The 20,305-nt window shown below is 42.5% G+C and overlaps 1 protein-coding gene across 4 annotated transcripts in view; it reads left to right on the top strand.

The window, feature by feature from the left end:
- RAD51B (RAD51 paralog B) overlaps positions 1–20,305 on the top strand; it is a 519,294-nt gene that overhangs the window by 198,554 nt on the left and 300,435 nt on the right. The gene's annotated exons all lie outside the window — the stretch shown is intronic.

The raw sequence follows: 20,305 nt of genomic DNA, 5'->3' as shown, positions 1-20,305 counted from the left end.
GCTGCTGGCTCTGCCTCTCTTACCGTCCCCGTTGAACGGTTCGTAGCTGTCGGACTTCCGTATAATTCGGTTTTCTGGTCTCTGGGTGTGTCTTAGTTCTCCAAAACTTTTGTTGTATCCAAACTTGGTTGTGGGAGAAGGCACAGTGTTTCCACCTATGCCTCCATCTTGGCGGAAGTCCCAACACGAACTTTCTTATAACCTATTTCCCCTATCAATTTTTACACTGTACAGGTTTTAAAGAAATGGTTATTATAATTCTACCTCTGGCAATGTGTTAGAAGATGAGTACATTACCCTTTAAAATATAAAGTCTACCATTTTAAAGCGTGGTTCATCTGGAGATAAAAGAAGAGACGTAACTATAGGCCAGAAGCAACATTTCTCAGAAGGAAAAACTGAGGAGTATTTCCCCCTGAGAACAGCTGCAAACACTTACTGAACTAGCGCCTGGTTTCTAACGAGCACATGACATAGGTACTTGCATTTGGGGGAAATTAGACACAAAGCTTGGCTCAAGCAAGATAGGAGGTTAAATGGGAGACCTGTACTTATAGCTGAGATTGGGTAAATTAGAAAAAAACTCACCCTTTCCAGCCATGGCTCTGGGTGGATCAGGGAAAAAAGGAGTGTGTATGTGAGATCTCTCATTTAAAAATGATGTGTTAGCTCCCTTGGACTCTGACTAGTGGTCCATAGGTCAGAGACCTCTGGTGTGCTATTTAAACCATTTAGCCAAACATGTTTAGGGGTAGAATTCTTCCCTCACTAAAAAACTTTAATTTTGTATTGGTAATTGACTGTGTGATGAACACATGTGATGATTGGAGCCATCATTTTGGAAATGTCCTTAAGTAGAAGGAATGTCCTTAAATAAATGTCCTGTAGTGCCAGTCAAGCCTTATTTTTTTCATTCTTGCTTCGTAGCTACTGGGCAACCCTCACTCAGTTAAGCAGTTTGGTTCAGTTTTGACCTCAAGCCTTTGTGTTCCTGATGGAGGAGCAATCATCTTGGTAACTTTCTTATTCAGAGAGTGGCAGATTAATGAGACTGGGTAGTTTCAAACTTCTAACCAGACAAAAAGGACTTCTGTATACAAATGGTGTGGTTTTGTACTTACCTATGTCATGTGACAATCTTCTTTGAGGCTGTATCATCAGATGGTTCCCCTACGGTAAAACAGTCGACTGTTTTACCAGCTCCTTGGTGTTTCTGAGTTTGCAAATTGTTATTGTTTATTTTGAATAGTAAATGGGCCTCACAAGTTAATAATAATAAAAAACAAAGACAGGTTTTTCTACTGTTATTTTAATGATGAGATAAAGGTACAGTTGAAAGAGCTTGGGTAACTTTCTCAAGGTCTCATGATGAACAGGTGACAAAGCTAAATTTTCCCACATAATGTCATATTGGACGAGAAATGTATCCTTATTTAAAATATTTCATCAGTGAGTCATAGGCTTTGTGGAGCTCTCAACGCTGGCAGTAATGTTACTAAGCCCCTTTGGGCAGAGTGGTCTGAAAGTTGGATGGGGCTTTAGCATTTATTTACATAGCATTAAAAAAATTAATTTAGAGTCAAGTGAGTGGAATGGCAGAACTTAAGGGGGTGAGAAACACATTGTCTGTGTTCCCTTCTTTTCTGATCCTCTCATTTTTGTAGTTGAGGTGCTTCTCAGATGCCCGAGACCAGGTGTGGCTGCCAGGTGACTGGGCTCCGAGGCGCACCCAGGGCCCGTGGCAGTGCGCGTTTCCGTGAGAGCTGGAAGAAAGAGGCAATGGAAAAAGCACATGCAGGCGCTGTTAAGTAGCTGGCTGTGCAGCTCTCAGTGCCCTGTGTTCCTCTGAATGTGAACTTAGTCTGGTAACTCTCAGAACTGGGGCTTTGTGAATACAAGTTGTGGTGTGTGTAGCTGAGCTTCCCTGAGAACCGTGGCAGGGTGCTGTGTGAACTGTGCACCCACCCGGCGTTGTGGGGTAACTGGCACAACTGGACTTCGGTCAGTCTGGTTGCCAAGGGGGTGCATATGCCTGTTAAAGGCATCATCGTCTCATTTCTGGAGAGATTGTAACCACTTCGATTTGTAAGAGATGTGTTTTTTTAGAGGTAAACCTCTTTTTTGGGTGATCAGACAGTTAAGCATCATACAACCTGCTGTGAAATTTGATGTAGGTTCTGCATCTGAGAACTGTAGTTCCATCAAAACCCATTCTCCTGGTGTTGTTTGGAAGTGTAATGAGCTGAGGTCCCAAAGAGTAATATAACAACAGTGTGTGTAAAGGAGTTTCTAATGTGATAGTCCAAGCAGGATGTCCCCTACCCGATCTTCATAATGACTAGCAGTATTTCTGTTGACGGGGGCTTGAATTCAACCCGCTGTTTTCCCATGGCTTTTCTGGTGCTACGTCTGACATGAATAATGTGGCTATGATAATTATATTGTAATGGAGATTGAATTATGTACATCTACATTTTAGCCATTCAGTTTCTTTGGCCTGATAATAATTTTTTTCACATGGTAACAGAAAACCATACTTTTTATCAGTTGTTAAATATTCATATATAGCTTTTAGTTTGTGTGGCCTGATTTTTCTGATCACTTTCATTACATTGGTGCTGTTTGGGTTCATGTCATTTTTCTGGGGGAACCGTGCGGTGCTTGTGTGCGGCAGAAACATCGTACACTCAGCACTTACTTTCTTCTCTATGGACTGTTCTGCATTCAAGACTTCTAGCTCTAGCTCGCTGTCGGCAAAGATTAGGAGCAGCAGTCAGCAGTGCTCTGCGCCCTCGATCAACTGTGCAAAACTGCAAGTGGGGACCCAGAAACCTGGAATTTATTTATTTAAAAAGTGTATTTTATTCTTACATGTTTAAAGTTCAGTCACCTCCAAAGTACTCTCCATCTGTGTAATGCATCTATTGAGATGTTTTTTCCACTGCTGAACACAGTTTTTGAACTTGTTGATTTGATGCCTTTTAGTGCTTCTGCCGTTGTTTTGTTTTACCTCTTTGTTCCATACCAGTAATATGTTTCCCTGTGAGGACTTTTTTCATCTGGGGAAAGAAAAAAAAAGTCACTTGGGGTGAGATCGGGTGAGTAGGGAGGGTGGGGCCCAGGGACCATGCCATTTTTAGTCAAAAACTGCTGAACACTCAGCACAGTGTGGGCAGCTGTTCTTGTAAGTCACCCATCATGAAATGGGCAAACGCATTGAAAGAGTTGTCCAAAAAAACCTGACTGAAGCCAAATGCAGCCTCTCACAACAACGCCAGCTGGTACACAGATGGGTCCCTCGAACACTCACCTAGAAGGGAATGCTGGTACTATAAGGGGCCCACTCTCCAAAAGATAATTCTGGAGTCTTGGGGGGGTGCCCCCTCATATCTACCCTCCTACTCCAAACTTGGTGGGTGTTTAAGTTGTGACACCCGATGAGGCTGAGATGGCCACTGGGCTGAACAGGCTGCTCAGGGGCCTTGAGCGCAGAGGTGCTTTTTGCTTCCTTTGTGCCTTGAACTGCAGCATCTGTTCTGTACCCAGAAGTGAACAGCTTGCTTTCCAATCAAAAGGGATTCCTCTGCAATTCGACCTTTTTTGGAAATTAGGTATACTTTCCAATGTATATGTTTTGAGACCCTTGGGTATTTGAAACATTTCCTAGTCTACTTTCCCAGACATAAAAGATACCATGTGTGAAATATGTGGAATGAGAATGTCAAGGTGTTTGGGTGGATTCTTTCTGCAGGAAATATATTTGCTTATTGCAGTTTTTCTGAAAAGACTTTGCAGTAAGTAAGGGGAAATCTAAAAGCACCTCTCAGAACTGAAATCATTTATGTCTGCTGGTATGAATAGAACCTTCCAGAGTATAAGCCAGTGAGCCACCTCAAATACCACCTCCTTTATGAAGCCTTCTTCAATGCCCTTGTGAAAACAAAGTAAGTAGTCCTCCAGTGGTCCACTTTTCCAAAGCACCTTCCGCTTCCTTAAAAGTGCTTATCTCACATCTCAATCTGCCTGTAATTATATTTTTCCCCTATCTACCATTGAAATCAGAGTAGGGATTCTGTCTGACTAATTTTTGTATTCCCTCTGTTGCTACACTCGTACCCCTGAGTGTAGTCACAGATCAAGCCCCCACCCCGACCCACCTGGCTTCCTCCACTAGGAAGGTCTGTTCACTCCCTGCTCTCTGCTAGGATTATTTGCTCTCAAAGTGCTATTCACCATTCCAATGATTTGTTTACATAGCTGTTTCTTCTATTAGACTGTAAATTTCATGGGGACACAACTATTCCCTCCCCCTGTATTTCCCCAGGGCCTAGCATAGTGCGGGACACAGAGAGTACTCATTAAATTTCTGTTGAATGACTGTTGGACTTGCTCAGTGAACAGTGACCTTGAATTACATACATGGAAAAGATAGGGGCCCATTTTTCCAAAGTTAGCTTGACTGCAAAATAATAAGGCATAAGTAACAGTTGTGCATTATAATGCATATGTGTGCAATAGTGCTTTTTATCCCTGGAAAACTGAGGACCAAAGATGTATTCTGCTGCTGTGCTAGGTTCGTATCATCATGACAGGAAGAATGTGTTGCTTTTAGCTTTAAAACCCAGAGACAGTAATCTGCCATCTTTGACCAGTTTAAATAGAATTGATGGCTATGGGTTTTTTTTTTTGTTTTTTTTTTTTGCCCTCTGTAACCTGGTTCAGAATTTAATTTTGAGTTTTCACTGTTTCTGTTGCTATAACTGCCTATTGACTAGTCTGTGTCCCCTGGGAGTGTAAGCTCTTTAGTGCAGGCGCCATGCCTTTTGTCCCCAGGGCCCCAACAAGGTGCCTGGGGAGCGTAGACGGTCAGTACATATCTATGAATATGCAACTGAATGTGTGACCCACCTGGAAAAGTCAGTGCAAGGTCTTTGTCTTAACTTCAGAATGCAAGTTCTTGTTACTGCTTGGAAGGAATCTCTGGGACCCAATGGCTTTAAAGAGACATGGATGGTGAACCCTTGTGGAGATGGTGGTATTTACGAGTCGGAATATGAGCTGGCGTTGGTTGTTCCCAGATTCTTCCTTTAGAAGATTAACTTCAGCCCTTGAGAAACTTCATGCTATCTGTTTACCCATTTCTCTGTTGGATTTTCACCCAGAGAAATAGACTTTCAGCAAAGGTAACGTGAGGAAAAATCAACTAGGTGATGAGAATAAACCTCCTCAGCAATCAGATGTTCTGTACTCTGCAGATCCAGTCTAATGCAAGTACAGGTTTTATTGGTAACAGGTTTATGTATCCTGTTCCGGATCTCTGTTCCCACATGAAATGAACTTGCTATTGAGTATAAAGTACTTAATAAGTTATCCCCTTACTCTTAAAGTGGCATTGAAAATTTTTAATTTAAATTCTCAAGCTAGATTTGGTCACCCTCTATTTAAAAGTTAATATGTAAAGAAAAAAAAAGTACCAAAAAGAGAAAAGGTGAATATGCAGTTTGACAGCGAAATTAACATCTCCTTACTCCCAAAGATGACTTCCTAGAGATGGGAAGGTATCTAGTCTCTTTCTCTTCTTGTGAGGTATTGTATGAACTTAGCTGCTTGCAATACCATTTACTACTTTTTATCTTCTTTTGTCATCGTGGACACTGCTCTTGCTTTGGGGGGAATGCACTGTGAATGAGGACCTTGCTCAGCAGCAGGAGGCCTTAGAGGCCCTCCATTTTGATCTCCTTGTTTTGCATGTGAGGACACAGAGGCTCTGAGATATTAATGGACTTGCATAAGATTGCACAGCTAGTTCTGGTAGTGCCTACGCTGCAACCTAAGGCTCTCGACAGCTCATTCAAGACTTTTCTACTGTGCCTCGTAGGCTTTCTTCATTTAGTGAGGCAAGATGCTCACTTCCAGGCAAACACTGACNACCTCCTCAGCAATCAGATGTTCTGTACTCTGCAGATCCAGTCTAATGCAAGTACAGGTTTTATTGGTAACAGGTTTATGTATCCTGTTCCGGATCTCTGTTCCCACATGAAATGAACTTGCTATTGAGTATAAAGTACTTAATAAGTTATCCCCTTACTCTTAAAGTGGCATTGAAAATTTTTAATTTAAATTCTCAAGCTAGATTTGGTCACCCTCTATTTAAAAGTTAATATGTAAAGAAAAAAAAAAGTACCAAAAAGAGAAAATGCAGTTTGACAGTGAAATTAACACTGACTGCTGAAACTGTCAGAGTTGTATGAGTTGAGAGTTTTAGGTGGCAACATACAGCTAACATGTGAACACTTAAATACATTATATTATTTTCTAATTAGAGACAGACATTAGCAATGGCGACACCAAAGGAAACAATAGTGAGGTGCTTCTCACTTAATGAGGGAATGAGGTTTTTCCTTAGAAAGTTGAACTAGAAATCAGTAAGTGCTGGGTTGCAGTGGATAATTACAAAGTGTCTTAAAGAGTACAACCCCAAAGCGAAAAAGACTTCACTGCAAAACTAAATGGCAAGTATTAACATACCCACATACCCAAGGGTGTGTCAGCCAGAAAGTACATTGGTCAGCTATTGAAGCACAGGTAAGGTTGAACCACAAGTTTGCCCAGGCTTACTTAAGCATCATGTACTTTAGTGGTTCTCAAACTTTCGTGTGCTTCATAATTAGCTGGATTAAAATATGGATTGCTGAGCCCTACACCCAAATTTGTGTGGTCCAGTAATTTGCATTTCTAACAAGTTCCCAAATGATCCTGAAGCTGGTTGGAGAACTATACACGTTCGGAGAATTACTAGTCTACAGAGATATTAGTTTTTTATTATTGCATAACAAGTTACTAAGCTGAAACAAATATAGTGGCTTAAAACAGCACCACCTTATTGGCTCTCAGTTCCAGAGGTCAGAATTCTGGGACAGCATCGCTGAGTTCTCTATTCAGGCTGAAATCAAGGTGTTGGCTGTCAACATCCTCATCGTGAGCTTGGAGTCTTCTTCCAGGTTCATTTCTATTGTTGGCAGAATTAATTCCCTTGCAGTTATAGGACTGAAGTGTTATTTTCTTACTATCACCTGGGGACTGCTCTCCGCTCCTGAAGGTCACTCTCAGGTCCATAGGGGCCGCATTCGAGAGGAAGTACGCTAGTCCGGCTGAGTCAAGTGTTCCTGGTTTGGGTAGTATTGAGTTTCTCTCCATAGCTTAATAAATCAGTATTCTGATTATGTGCATCAGCCTCTGTGAGATTACTTCATGTGGGTCTCCTCTTAGTAGCAGGCCCCACTCCTGCTGTGTCCAGCAGACTGGGTTTTGAGACTGATTAGCTGAGATTCAGATTCTGGGTAAAAGTGAACTCACCACGATGAAAAAAATGTTGGGGAGCTGACCCGGCAGCCATCCTGCCTCACAGCGGTCTTGTTCTTCACACTTTTCATTGTGTAGCGTATCCTAGTTTAAGGCCATAATTAAAAATAAAATGTAAAAGTTCTCAGAAATTCAAACAAAATATCTAATGATTTCTCTTTAGCCAGTTTCCCCAAACTCTTTGTGTGGGACTTGATTCTTTCACTGAAGCCATGGGATTTCTGAGCAATATGAAGTTTCTGAACTGAAGTGGGATCCTGAAAATAAAAGATTGAAAGGTGAAAAAGTGGCAGCTTCACTTCTTTTCCCGTGAGAATTCCTGTGAACACCAGGGAGGCAGGCACGGCAGCTGCAAATGGCTGAGAGTCAACAAGCAAGGCTTTGTGATCCACTGGTTTTTAGGGCCCGGTCTATATGCCTAATTGTGCGCGCGCGCGCGTGCATGTGTGTGTGTGTTACTTCCACGTGCCTAATGTTTCTTCATTACTTAAGAAAAGTCTAGCTTTGTTTGAGTAACAATGGCCAAGAGGTTCTTTCAGACACATTTAATTAGCTGATTCCTAAATGCAACTTGAATATCTAAATACAGAATTTTTATATTCCTTTAGTAAAGATTGGTAATCGGGGCCATTTAGTTGATTTCTTTGTCTGATTAGGGTGGTCTCACCTTGTCTGAGAATGAAACTCTGGCTGTATTTGAGTCTATTCCTAAAGTCAGTGAGAACCGTGTCAGAACACTGGTAATGGTAAACCTTTGCAGATGAAATCGAAATGAACTTCATGAATCCAGCATGTGGAAATGTCACTTCGATTTTAAAAGTCAGCTATCTAATTTGGGTCTGGAAAGACTTAATTTTATAGAAGTTAATGTGAAAATGACTTAAAATTTTCGTTGTCTGTAGATCCAGAATCTGCCATGAGTCTTACCTGTGAGAGATGTGGACGTTACATCTTATTAACATAAGCACGTGTCCACGTCAGAGGTGGGCCTGTTGTCCCCTGTCTCCACTCCGGCCAGACCGCCTTTTGCTTGACTCTTCAGAATGATTTTGATAAGTGATTTTATTTGGGAGTAATCAATCAGATGGAAGAGTGGAAAGCAAGTCACGTGAAGTAATGCAGTAATCAATAAACTGGGGTTACTTAGCCTAAAAGAGACAAAACTTTTGGGACTTGTTTTTGCAATCAAAGAATCCTAACTTAAGCTAACTTGTTAACGTAAATAGAAACATACCTTATTGGAAGGGTATCGAGGAGCTTACTGAGTCAAAAAGAAGGTGGAAGGACTGGGCTTAGAAATTAGAAAGGAAAGGGGCCAGAGGTGCTTACGAGGTCTCAGTTAAGCCAGTGGTGATGCTGAAAGTTAGGTGTATTCTCCAGGGCTTCACTGCCAGAATAATAATGCTCCAGCAACATTCAGCATTTTCGTTGTGACTGAAAACTGGGGGTTCTGGCTGGGGCCATATCCTCACTGTTCAGCTAAAGGAAGGCACCCTAAGTCTCAGTCTCACCAGGCTGCATTCAGTAGGGCAAAAGTAATTTCTCCTGAAGAACTGGGGTGCTGCTGTTAAAATCACTGGGAAATGTACGCTGCACAGACTAAAAGCAGTAAATGTCCACAACAGGTTATGTGATCGTGATCTTTGAATATTCCAAAAAGGGGTGGACTTGGCAGGGATGTGGAACAGTGGCTGGGATGTCAAGCAGGGCTCACTGTGTTTCAGCGTGGGCAAGAACCTTCTACCAAGTGGAGCTGTTAATAGGCTGCACTGTCAGGGTGTGGACTTAAGCATTTATGTGAAGATTCTTTTGGTTGCATGTGGCAGAAATTTGAATTGCACTAGCCTGGTAAAAAGAGAGAATTATTAGAAAAATACCGGTAATATCTCATGTGAACAAAGAGGATTGGCCAAACTGTGGGATTGGCCAGACAAACTCTGGGATTGGCCAGACAAACTCTGGGATTGGCCAGACAAACTAAACTGTGGGACGGGCCTCAGAAGCAATAAGAAGTGGGGGCTCGAATGAAACTGGCGTGGTTTCTCTTTTTCTCATCTGTTTCTCCCAGTACCAGCTTCATTTTCTCTCTCCGCACACTCTCTCATGGGCATCGTGTGGGCAAGTGCCCAGGTTTAATACCTCACACTGCCACAGAGAAATTCTTCTGCTATCACGTTTGGCGAGACAAATCTTGGGAAAAGATTTGGACACGAGGTGTCCAACTTTGGGCAAACCAAACCCGGCTACAGAGTGGTGCGATCAGTTTGGTTCCAGCGCCTTTTCTGGGCTGACCTGGCGTATGTGGAAAATTGGCTCTGGGAAGAACCCCAGTTGAGCAGAGCAGATCACAGGAGGAGGAGGGATGCTTTTGTCAGAGGGAATGTTTTGGGCAGGCAAGCATTCGTGTCCCGTGCTCCGTCGCTGTGTGCGTTCAAGCAAAGGTTGGATGAGTTGGAGATTTTACAGAGAGGATTCTTAGGCTGGTGGGAATCTGAACTGGAACACTCCTGAGTTCTTTCCAACTCAGAGATGCAAAGATTCCCGCTGCTTTCTAGATAAGACAGGTGCATACTGGTTTGGGGTTATATCTGAAATTATCTTTTTCTGTGTATTTTAACTCAAGGATCACACTGGGTGGGAGCCAAGGAATATCACCTAAATATTTTATTGAGTTTGAAAATGGAAGAAAATATTTTATTATTAAAAATTGAATGTCCGGTGGAGGAGAAGCCATGACACTTTAAAAAATGAGTAAATATATCCAGGGACTTGAAATCACATAGGTTCCCTTCAAAGGGATAGAACACTTTTAGATCTGAATGATTTATTGTAAGACATTTTTTTGACCTTTTAAACATTGAAACAATGTTTCAATGTTTCAGTGTTTCAATCTTCCTGTAGATTCACAGGAAGGAACAAAGCGATGCTCAGGGAAGTCTCGTGCAAGCGATGCTCAGGGAAGTCTCGTGCATCCTTCAGCCAGCCTCCCCTAACAGTAACCACTGCGTGATTCCAGTGCATCATTAAACCAGGAGGACTGATGCTGGGAAAACCCATAGAATGTATTTAGTTTTCACCAGCGCTGTGTACTCATTCATGTGTGTGTGTGTCTGTGTGTGTAACTCAGTGCAGTCTCATCACACCACCGACACCATCAAAATATGTAACTGCACCGTTACCCCAAATTCTGTGTCCACACTCACAGCACCCCCCTCTCCCTGTCCTCTTGCAACCGCTGATTTGTTCTCCGTCTCTGTCATTATGTTATTTCACATTTGTTATGTAAATGGGACCCTGAAGTATGTGTATTTTTGAGATGGACTTTTTTCACCCAGTGTAATTTCCTTAAGGTTCATCCAAATTGTCGCATGGATATAAAATTCATTCCTTTTTTTTTTCTGAGTATTTGATTCTTTCTTCTTTTTTTCTGCTACTCTTTAAAAAACTTTTTATTGTTATTCAGTTACAGTTGTCCCCATTCCCCCCCATTACTCTCCTTGCCCTACCCCCCCACACTCATTCCTTTTTGTTGCTGAATATTATTCTATAGTGTGGATGTACCATAGTTTGCTCAACCATTCACCCTTTTAAGGATATTTGAATAGATTCCTATTTTTGGATATTATGACTAAAGCTACTAGGAACATTCATGTATGAGTTGCTAAATGAAAATGAACTTTCATTTCTTTGGGATATGTGCCTAAAAGTACAATCCTGGGCCGTGTAGTAAACCCGTTTTTCGTTTCAAAAGGAACTGTCGCACGGTTTCCAGAGTGGCTGCCCCATTTTACATTCTCACCAGCACGTACGAGTCATCTGGGTGCTCTGCGTCCCCGGCAGCACTGGTGTGGTTGCTGATTTGGGTTGTGGCCATTTTGACAGGTGCACAGTGACACGCGCTGTGGTTTTAATCTACCTCTTCCTAACGTCCGACGCTCCTGAGCACCTCTTCTGTGTTTCCCTGTCAGCTGCGTCTCTTCTTTGGTGGATTGTCTGTGTGCATCTCGTTGCTCATTTTCTAGTTGGATTGTTTGGTTTTTAAATATTGAGTTTTGAGAATTCTCTTCATAGTCGAGATGTAAGTACTTCGTCGGATACATGGTTTACAGATATTTTTTCCCAGGTTGTAAATTGTCTTTCATCCTCTGAATGAGGTCTTTTTCAGGGCTCAAGTTTTAAAATTTTGATGAAACTGATTCTATTTTAAGTAATGAAAGAATAGATTTTGCATGTTTGTGGTTGATCTAAAGAAATTTAGATTGCCGAATTGCCCGCCCCATCTTCTCTGTTTTCAGCTTAGACATGATTACGTTTAAGATGAATCAAATCATTCATCGCACAGTGGCCAAGCGTAGTGAAATGCCTGTGTGTTCTAAAACCTATTTGTCTCTTTAATGGTGTTTCAATTAATAAAGACAAAGAAAATCTAGCTATGTTGAGGAGGTAGTTTCATTCTGAGTTTCAGTGAGATTCCATTACAGACTGGAAAAAGGACATGCAATTAATTCTACTTGTGCCACTGACTTCTGCAAATAAAAACACCCCACATTACTGATATTTTCCTCTCAGCACACCCCAAACATACCAGACAACGCAGCAACATTACATGTTGCTTTGTGTCTACACATTTAGCCCGTGTTTTCTCCTCTCATCAGTCCGTTTGTTCATTCCACAGATACTGACCCCTCCCTGGTGTCAGCGTGTGCTGGGTTTGGGGTTACAGTGGGGAACAGGGCAGAACACACAACTGATGCCCTCACAGAGCTTACATTTTCATTCTTATTTGTTATTTTAGGCTTGTGTTGTCTGTCAGTGTTTCACTTATCCAATTAAAGATCCTTATTCCCCATCTCTGTTTACAGGATCTTTCTCAGCCATTGGATATACATTGTGTCTAAAGCTTAGTGAATGGTTTTGATGCTTTGGGAGTGGCTGCGTTCCATCAAGGTGGAAACCAAGCCAAGCAAGTACTACTTTGCAAGCACACATACAAGACTTTGTTATGAGGAGGAGCATCCTCATATTTAGTTACTTTCTTGCCAATAGGGGAAACCTTTGGCAGAGCCCTCAGTTAACCTTGAGCCTGATTGGAGATTCTGAATATGACATCTTGCTGCAATTCACCTTACTCTACGGAATGAGGCCCGGTCACTGGAATGGCCAGTTCATCAAATTCCTTTTGGGTAGTCCATGGTTTTAAAAATCCTGTTCTTGTATTATTTATAAAAACTGTGATTCCATGTTGGCTTTATGTTGTAAATGAGATACTTTTTCTACCTGTAAATTGGCTGACTTATTGGTAGTTGGCTTAAGCATAGCTTGCCCACACATAAAAAGAAAATTCTAAAATAGGATCTAAGCCAACTTAAAAATCAAAATTAGTTAAACATTCTGAGTTGCAGATTTAATTTTGAGTTGAATGTTTCATTCCCAATAGCCTTTAATACTTTGTTCATTGTGAGAAGGTTCACATATGACAGGTTGTAGATAGATCAACCATACTTTAAAAAGTTCATTGTAATAGACATATACTGTTTACTCTGCACTGGGCATTCATAAATATTTACTAATTAAGTCATCATCATATTATTAGATAATATTATTAGTCCCATTTACAGATGGTGAAACTGAGGCATACAACAGTTCATCTATCCAAAGTCATACACTTAAGAAGCAGCAGAGTCAGGATTCAAAACAAGTCCACATGGCTGTAGAAGCTATGCTGTTAACCACTATATAACGGTTTCATATTGTAGTTAATCATTTACTTTTACTTATAGCACAATAAAGGCATTGAACTGAGATTTCCCCATCTTTGAGAAAGTAGTATGGAAAAGGAGGTGATGCATAGAAGTTCTGGTAGGAGGCAAACTGGGCCTACAGTCAGAAGATTTGAGTTCTGGCATTGCCAACACAATTCGGGTAACTTAGGGGAAGGCAGCTATATAAATTAGCTTCCTATTGTTGCCATAACAAATGATCACGACTAGAGTGACATAAAACAGTGAAAGTTTAGTTCTGGAGGTGAGAAGTTTAAAGTCAAGATGGTGGCAGGGCTGCGGGCTGCGGTCCTTCTGGAAGCTGCAGGGGAGAATCCATTTCTTTGCCTTTTCCGGCTTCTAGAGGCCGCCTGCCTTCCTTGGCTCGTGCCCCTGCTTCCATCTTCGAAGGGCATCGCTCCGATCTCTGGTTCTACCGTTACATCTCCATTTATTATCTTCTACCCTCCTGCTTCTCTTATAAGGTCCCTTATAACTACATTTGGCTCGCCTGGAGAACCTAAGGTAATCTTCCCATCTCAAAACCCTTACTTTAAACACATACTGTGCAGAATCCCTCTTGCCATGTTTGTTAACATAGTGACAGACTCTGGGGGTTAAAACATGGTCATCTCTAGAAGTCTAAAGGTGACAGAACAAAGCGAGGTCCACTTTATTTCTACGGACCTCAATTTTCTCACTTATAAATGAGGGAGCTGAACTCGGTGATCTTTGAGGATACTTCCAGCTCTGAGAACATTTCTAATTCTCCCCTGAGTTAGTTCTTATTGCCTTCATCAGAAGTGGAGCTTTCACTGTGGAAGTCTTGTTTACAATTGTAAAATATTTTTTATATTGCATTTCAATCTTAAATTCTCACAGGAAGAGGTGATAGGATAAACAGAAATTGGTAGCGCAGGGAGGAAGACATTAAGGTCATTAGACCTGTGGGAGACAATGTTCTGTAGTATTGTTGTAGCCAAGCTTGGGGACCTGCACTGAGGTGGAGGGTTCTCGTGGGTTCTCAGTAGGTGCTCTGACTGGTTAAAGCCTTTTTATTCGGGAGTAAAACAGAAATAGGAATGAGCTCCATTATCAGGTTGTATTTGTCTGCAAGTTATGAAAACTTCATCTCCAGATGATTTAAACAGTAGGATATTTATCATTTTGTGATCTCACACAATGAGGACACAGAGTTGGTGCCAATTAAGCAGCTCAGTGGCTGTACTGAGAACTCGCACCCCTCCCAGGGCTCTGCTCGCCACGTCAGTGCGGAGGCTCTGCCCTTTGACTGGCCCCCTCGTGCCCAGAAGATGGCGGCTGCGCTCCCATCACCTTCTAAACCAGCATTGCCCAGAAACGGAGGAGACCACCTCTTGTGTAACTTTCTTGGGAATGAGGAAATCTTTTTCAAGAGCCATTTAACAGACTTTTCCATGTGTTTTAGTGTGCGTGACCTGCCCACCTTAAAACCAATTTTAGACAAGGAGAATGGGATCTCATTGTTTGACTAGATCCCACACTGTCCAGTAGGACTTTTTTAGTGGTGGGAATGTTTTTTATCTGTGCTGTCCAACAGAGTAGCCACCAGCCACATGGAGCAGTCATTGAGCACTTGAAACGTGGCTAGTGCTACTGAGGAATTAAGTTTTTAAAATTAATTTAGATTTAAGTAACCGTATGTGGCTAGTGGATACCATATCAGTCAGTTGGGATAGAAGGGATGTCGAGTAGGTAACTACCGTGCTCATTACATCTTTAAATAAGACAGTGGACAGGTGGTGTATTTGTCTTTAAAATTTAAAACTAATTACTGACCCACCTGGGATCTCTTTTGAGGCAAACCATCCAACCAAATACTTAAAACCAGCGCATATGTTTCCAAGGGCTGACAGTGGCAGAACCTCCTGGGTGAGGTGCCCTGTCATGGTAGCCTGGCACAGGCCAGCCTGGCACGGGTTCAACCAATAGTGGAGGTTTGATGGGATATAACTGGCTAAGAACTGCTGGTGAGCAACAGGCTACTCTTCTCCATTAGGGAGCTAGTTTGTTTTGTAGTGTTGTAAACAGGGAATGACAACTCTGGTTAATGTATACTGTTAAAGACTGCCTGCCTTGGAGATTGGACAGGTAGGGAAATACAGAGGTAGCATCTGGGAGGATTCGATTAGCCGATGAATATTTATAAATCACTTGCTATGTGCCAAGAACTGTTCTAGGTGCTAAAAGACAGTCAACAAGACTAAGTGTCTGTCCTTAGGGAGCTTAGTTGTTATGAACAAAAAGAGATACGTTTAAATTGTGATTAAGTGTTAAGAAGAAAATAAAGCAAGATAATAGGAAAGAGCAGATGAAGTAAATCTTAACAAATGCCTAGACCTGTGACTTTCTTGTCAAATACTCAGGGTTTTTTAAGTTTTTCCTCTGGGAAGAGGACATTTGGTTTATAGGGTTATTTAGTTTCACACACACACAAAAATAAAAGGGCTCTGTTTAGATTAGCTAATTACAAAAACACCGAAAAAGTGAAATTTTCCCTAAGAAGGCAGTATATTTCTCTGCTGCTTGAAAATTAAATTTTGCCTGCTATGGTGAGCTTGTGTGGCCCGGTAATAGGATGGAGTTTATTTCCGGTCTGATCATGCCCTGCGTCCTTCACGGTATAAAAACTTTCTGGAGAACGCTCCTGGGCTCCAGCGTTTTCCATCACAGAATGGGATTATTATTGATAATTACACATTAAGCATTTCCTTAAGATTGAGCAAGTCATTTAACCCCTCTGGCTCTTAGTGTTTTAAGTGGTAAAACAAAGTGGTTGTAGTATTGTCAGGAATGTTAGTAAGCAGATCCTTCTAGTTCAGGTGGAAACCAGTCGTCAGAATAATTACAACTCTTTAAAACGTGTATAACGTTTTGAAGGAACAACCTTGAGCAAATGTTCAAAGGTGCATGTTTAAGGATGTTCATTATACTGTTGTGTATAATGGCAAAAGACAGTAAACAAATGTTGAACAATAGGAATTTGGTTCAGTTGGGGTGCATTCCATGTGGAATTCTATGCAACTACTAAAGGTAATGATGATAGCGTTACTAGATGTTAATCGAACTGTAAGACGTTCGCAGCGTGCTAGCATTGGTGGCGGTTTATGCCTCTGCACTTTGGGAGACTCTCATTGGGGCAGTAATTATGGTCACTTTTTAACAAATCCAACAATAATGTCAGATAATTATTGAGCATGCTGCTGCCCTACGCACTATGCTAAGTGTTGTCTGTTATCTTCAAGTTTCATATTAACCCTGTTGAATAAGAATGATTTGGAACCTCATGTTGCAGATGAAGAAACCAATGCTCAGAGGAGTGCAGTATGATAACCTGTCTAAGACTTTAAACTCAGAGGTGCAGAGTGAGAATTTGTGCCCAGGTGTCTAGTCCCAAGGCTGTGGCGTTCCGAACCCACGGACCAGACTGCCTCTCTGTAAACTATCTTTAGGTCCCACATGGCACAGTTCTCACTGGCATATTGGGGAACCTCCCTCACATCTTTCCCTGTTGCTGCACTCGTATGTGGGAGGACTTTGGCCCAGGTATGTGGCAGGGGAAGGGGTGGCCCACCCTTTAACACAGAGGCCCGCGAACTGTGGCCCGCAGGCCACAGCCTGCATGCTGCCTGTTTTTGTGAATCGTGTTGTTACTGAACAGAAGTCCAAGGGGGGCAATATTTGGCCCACTCAGGGATGCCAAAAACTGTTACAGAACAATAGGGGCCCCTCCCAAGGATGGTATACTAATACCGTCTGGACTACGTACTGGGCTCGTCTGTCCACCGCCAGAGGAAAGACATCTCTCAATGCCAGAGATTTGTGAAAAGGAAAGGAAAGGTTTATTTAAAGCTATACAGACTTAAAATAGTGACCCAATGTCCCATTAAAATATCAAAGTCCTTTAGGATTACCACAGATGCCCACAGTGCTTCCTTCCCACCCACCCACACCCCGCCCTAACTTAAGGTACCGTAACTTAGGAAAAGAAGCACACGTCTATGTGCCAGGTTGCTGGCACCGTCAGCTGTGTCACCGTCCAGGCAGGATCTCCAATTACTCCAAAGCCATGTGGCACCCTCTCATGGTCTACTGGCAAGAGTTCTTTCATCCTTTTTCCAGGCAAAGTCTCTCCTGCTTCCCAGGCCACGTGGCCAAAGGGAGCACCCCAAAGCTGTGTGGGCCTACTCTACCAAAGCTGCAGGGGTCTGCACTCTGCCAAAGGCACCTGGCTTTCTTCTTCACCTGGCCAAGTGGGAGTCCCCACTCTGACAAAGCCTCATGGTACTCCTCCAATGGCTTCTGTACCTGGGTTTTAAATCCCCACACCAGTCCTCTTTTGCAGCCCTATTTCCCACTCCTCCTACAATTGGCTACACTTGCCAGCATTCCTGTATTATTCCAAGTTTACTGGGCTGCCATCATGAGTCTGGGCAGGTATGGCCCCATGTCCTGGAGTCAGTCATCTCCAAGCTCTCACGCAGGCACTGTAACTCAGGAGCTGCCCTCAGTTATGTCTTGGGTGGAAGTCACTTCCATCCCTCTGGCTCAGAGCATGGCCACAGCTATTTAACATATCTATGTAACCAGTTAAGGTTATAGATATGTTAAATGACCGTGCCAGAGGTTAGCTGCAAAGCCTTTGCTGTAAAAACAGCTTTCAATGCCCCCCCCCCATTTGTCCCTTCCCCCACTGACATCTGTCGGGGGAGTAAGGGGTGAGGACATCTTATATGTCTTTCTAGTATTTCCTGGAGACCTGGAGTTCTGGACCCCATTTCAAATCCCTTTTTGGGGGGCGGCCCTCTTGGCTGCGCCCTGTTACAGTGTCATTGCAGTGGAGCCATGCTTCTGCATTTAGGCATCGTCTGTGGCTGCATTTGCACTGCAAGGGCAGAAATGAGCAGTTTCAACAGAGACACTATGGCCTGCAGAGTCTAAAATTTGTGTCATCTTGTCCTTCACAGAAAAAGTTTGCTGACCCTTGTTTTAATACATTAAAAATCTGGAAGTTATGTCTGCCCTGTTACAGTGGCCACTTTCTTTCCCTAAAGAGAGCCATTTAAAAAACGAAACAGTCCCATTTTAGGGGTTCTGTCCTGCAGAAGTACAGGCCACAGGCACACAGTCGGTTGCTGAAGGGTTTTCTGGGGTGGTGAACAAGAGCAGTCTATTTTAGGACTGCTGAAGGCCCTCTGTGCCAGCTGACTGGCACTTTCCAGCTGGGCCTTCTGGGGGCCTTGAACCTCTGCCTATTGCTGCCCCTCCAGAGGGAATGTGTATTCACAGAAAATGAGACACCCCATTAGTCATGGTGCATTTCCTGGGCCCTGGAGACATGGGCATGACATCACCAAGGGCCAATGAGAAAGGGTCCTCCTCCGCCCAAGCCCTCAAACGTCTTCAGAGGACTGTAGTCTATGTGTTCTGTTCCTGGGCCCTCGGGGTGTGATTTGAGACTGCCTTCCAATCCAGCCATATTCTGGGCACAAAAGTCTAGCTTCCAGACCCAAGAGGCCAGGGCAAACTCGAAAATCTGCAGAGCTGGAGGCAGAGTCCCATTTAGTATTTTTTTCCAGGGCTCAGGTTTTTATTCCCACAGAGTTTTCCACTCCTAATAACGTCATTACTTCATGCGGTGAATGGTGGGTGGTGAGAGATGAAGTCTTCATTAGATAAAAGACCCTTGGCGGTTAAAATTTCTGGATAAGTGTAGGTTGGTAGAATAACAAAATCAGAAGCATATTTTGCCATTTTGTGACATTACTTTTGTGTGTAGTTTAACATAATAAAACAACATCTTTTAACAGCAAGGGCTCCTAGCAAAATTAGTGTGGCTTAGAAGCAGGCGATTACCAAGGAACTTTATTGAGGGGATTAGTAGCTCATTAAATCTTTTATCTTCAAGAAGAAAAGAAACTTCTCTTTCAATTCTCCTTTCTTAAGATTTAAGAAAGCATTTTGGATAAAAACCTCTCTCTCTCCTTTATCTGTTTATGAAAATGATTGGTGGCTTTTAGTCTCAAGGATAACTTCGTTAATTCTACGTACCAGAGTTTACTCAAAGACTTGTTCTCTAATTGGTAATAGCTCAGTCTCTTGCTAACAAGCCATAATTGTAAAATTTCCCCTTTAAAAATGACTTGAGGAAACTGAGGCTCAACACTCAGTGTGAGATTACACTGGACAGATTTTTATAGTTTAATTCAGGATCCGAACCCACGACTGGTGTTTTCCAATCTCACGGGCACCTGTGGTTGCATGAGAATGATTCCTCTAGTATTTGCTCATGTTTGAGTCCCATTTTTGTGAAGTCTAAGAGAAATTGGGGCGCACAGCCGTTTGGTTAGTCTGTTATCTGTGAGTGCCTTAAACCACAGAGGACGCACTCCTGCCCCTTTAAAAAAGGAAATTCCTTGTTTCTGCACGACGAAGATGATTACTTTTTGTAATCAGAGAGGGTTTTTATTTTTAAAAAGAATTACACGAAGGCATATGAATTTATTTCTAATTCCTAAGAACAAATATACCACTAATTAAAGGAATTTCCTCTAAAACTGTGCAGCATACTGTGAAAGAGGGTGTTCTGAGCACCTCGTAGACCCTCCCTCAAAGATCTCTGGGCAGTTCAAACTATTAGTTATACAAGTTCCTGCACATCTCTTGGAGATGCTTCACATGGCGGTTTCTTAGTCTTGATGGATGAGGGGCCGAGGGGCACAGGGAGCGCTCTGGCCTGTCGTTCAGGGGAGGAGGAGTTGGTGCGTAAGGCATCCCCTCAGACCCTGAAGAGGGCCTTGTTCGTGTCTTTACAGAAAATAGTTCTTGTTTTCCTTTTACAGCCTCAAGCTTTGCCTCGTTAACAATAATGCTTGCTTTTCATAACCCTGAAAGGGGTCACTTACTGTAGGGGTAAATTTGCGGGGCAGGCCACTGAGAGCTAGCTCACCTACTGCTTCACTCTTGGCAGAGGGCTTAATTCTCTGCAACTCTATCTCCAACTTTTCCCACCTGAACTAATATTTGCCACCTCTCAGAGGGCTGTCATGGATGATGATGAACTTAACGTTGATAGAAAGCTGTGGTGCTTTGGGAAGAAAGGTCTTGTACAAGCACACCATTAGTATCGGCCCCATTACCAGTCA

Source organism: Sturnira hondurensis, unplaced genomic scaffold, assembly GCF_014824575.4.
Source record: "Sturnira hondurensis isolate 20B ecotype Veracruz unplaced genomic scaffold, ASM1482457v3 Scaffold0021143, whole genome shotgun sequence".
Taxonomy (NCBI): domain Eukaryota; kingdom Metazoa; phylum Chordata; class Mammalia; order Chiroptera; family Phyllostomidae; genus Sturnira; species Sturnira hondurensis.
The sequence above is the reverse complement of the archived record's forward strand: the minus strand, read 5'-3'. Positions and strand labels throughout refer to the sequence as shown.